This window comes from Amphimedon queenslandica, unplaced genomic scaffold (assembly GCF_000090795.2).
Source record: "Amphimedon queenslandica unplaced genomic scaffold, v1.1 AMPQUscaffold_10944, whole genome shotgun sequence".
Taxonomy (NCBI): Eukaryota; Metazoa; Porifera; class Demospongiae; order Haplosclerida; family Niphatidae; genus Amphimedon; species Amphimedon queenslandica.
Genome location: NW_003548809.1, coordinates 1 through 1,474, shown reverse-complemented (window position 1 = coordinate 1,474; position 1,474 = coordinate 1). Strand labels below are relative to the sequence as shown.

Genomic DNA, 1,474 nt, shown 5'->3' with positions numbered 1-1,474 from the left:
AAATGTGTTTTCCCCCATTGAACTCTTAATAAACTTGACGTCCAACATGGCGGCCAATTTACTGTGTGGGTTAGATATACGGTACCAAAAAGCTATGAATATACTTAGCACGCATATCCTCTATTGTATAGTCACTGGATCATGAGGTATCCATTGCTGGTTGGGGAGTTACTAGTGGAGGAGTTAAATACTGGATTGGACGCAACTCATGTATGTGCATTATCATAATATACACCTACCACTATGTACTATTGAAAGGAAAGCTTCTGTTGTTTTTTTGATTTAAAAAATTAATGATTACATGGTGCTAAAATCACATTTATTTTCATTTATAATTCATAATAGTTAACAATATAATCATACATTATCTCTCTCTCTGTTACTGTAGGGGGTACCTTTTGGGGTGAAGCTGGCTGCTTTAGGTTGATAAGAGGAGTTGATAATCTTAAGGTTGAGTCCAACTGTGACTGGGCTGTCCCTGCTGCTATTCACTAACTACTGAACTCCTAGAGCTGCTTACCATTGTATTATTGTATATTTTGTGTAGTTCCCTTTTGCTATTTATTGCTGGCTCAGCTGTTTGCTTTAATCTTTACCCATAAGCTTCAGTCCACGTGTAGGCACGTGGTTTTTGTATACCGCTGTACATGCATAGGTACATGTCCGTAAAAAAAAAAAAAAAAAAAATCGCTTCCAATCACGTGATACTGCGCGCGGCATGCCCAGTACTATACTGCACGTGGCAGGCCCAGGCAAAGTATTCCCGCCATCTTCACAATTTGAAAAGAAGATGAGTAAGTTCTCTCTTTATCTCTTCCTGCTAAGTTCCTGGCCTCCACTCTCTCTCTTACTAACAGCCTTAATTGGTAAATATCTACTGATTTAACCTCTTCCTTTTTAGTATCCGCCATTTATCACCACTCCTCCACCATACCTCCAGTATCCTCAGTGTCTGGTTAGTGACTCCTTTATTATCTCATTATAGGCACATTAAAACTGAAGCTATTGAAGACTAAGTCAAGTTGTATGGTAGTGTGTGTATTATATCATATTATACTGGCTCTATTGTTTTATGTAGGACAACCAGTCAGTATTTCAATGATCCATTCATTCATTATTGGTACGTGTGTATTATTATTATGTACACTCTATGTTTGTAGGTAATAAAGTCCTGCCCTAATCTTTATACATGTACATGTGCATATGTATGCATTCTAGTGTACTCTTGTATATTTTTAGGATATTACTCAGGATACTATTTCAAGTGTCGTATGTACTTGTATTATACATTTCAATGTACTCTTGTATATTTTTAGGATATTACTCAGTATAATGTTTCAAGTCTCATCTATTGTACAGTAAATGTGTTGTTCTTGTATTATTATCTATTTTACAGGTTATATTCATGTACTTGATCCATTCAGGATATTTTAAGTATTGTCCAGTATATGATTATATTATTATTTATTTTACA

The 1,474-nt window shown here is 35.5% G+C and overlaps 2 long non-coding RNA genes across 3 annotated transcripts; both read left to right on the top strand.

The window, feature by feature from the left end:
- The first annotated feature begins 89 nt into the window (after positions 1 to 89).
- On the top strand, positions 90 to 634 carry LOC109589743 (uncharacterized). Its single transcript, XR_002188902.1, has 2 exons — positions 90 to 210; positions 389 to 634. It is a non-coding gene; the product is annotated as an uncharacterized LOC109589743 (long non-coding RNA).
- Positions 635 to 862: 228 nt separating this feature from the next.
- On the top strand, positions 863 to 1,440 carry LOC109589744 (uncharacterized). 2 transcript variants are annotated; one of them, XR_002188904.1, is made up of 4 exons: positions 863 to 939; positions 986 to 1,191; positions 1,240 to 1,269; positions 1,317 to 1,440. It is a non-coding gene; the product is annotated as an uncharacterized LOC109589744 (long non-coding RNA). The 2 variants fall into 2 exon arrangements; XR_002188903.1 differs by having other exon boundaries at positions 869 to 1,191.
- Positions 1,441 to 1,474: the final 34 nt, after the last annotated feature.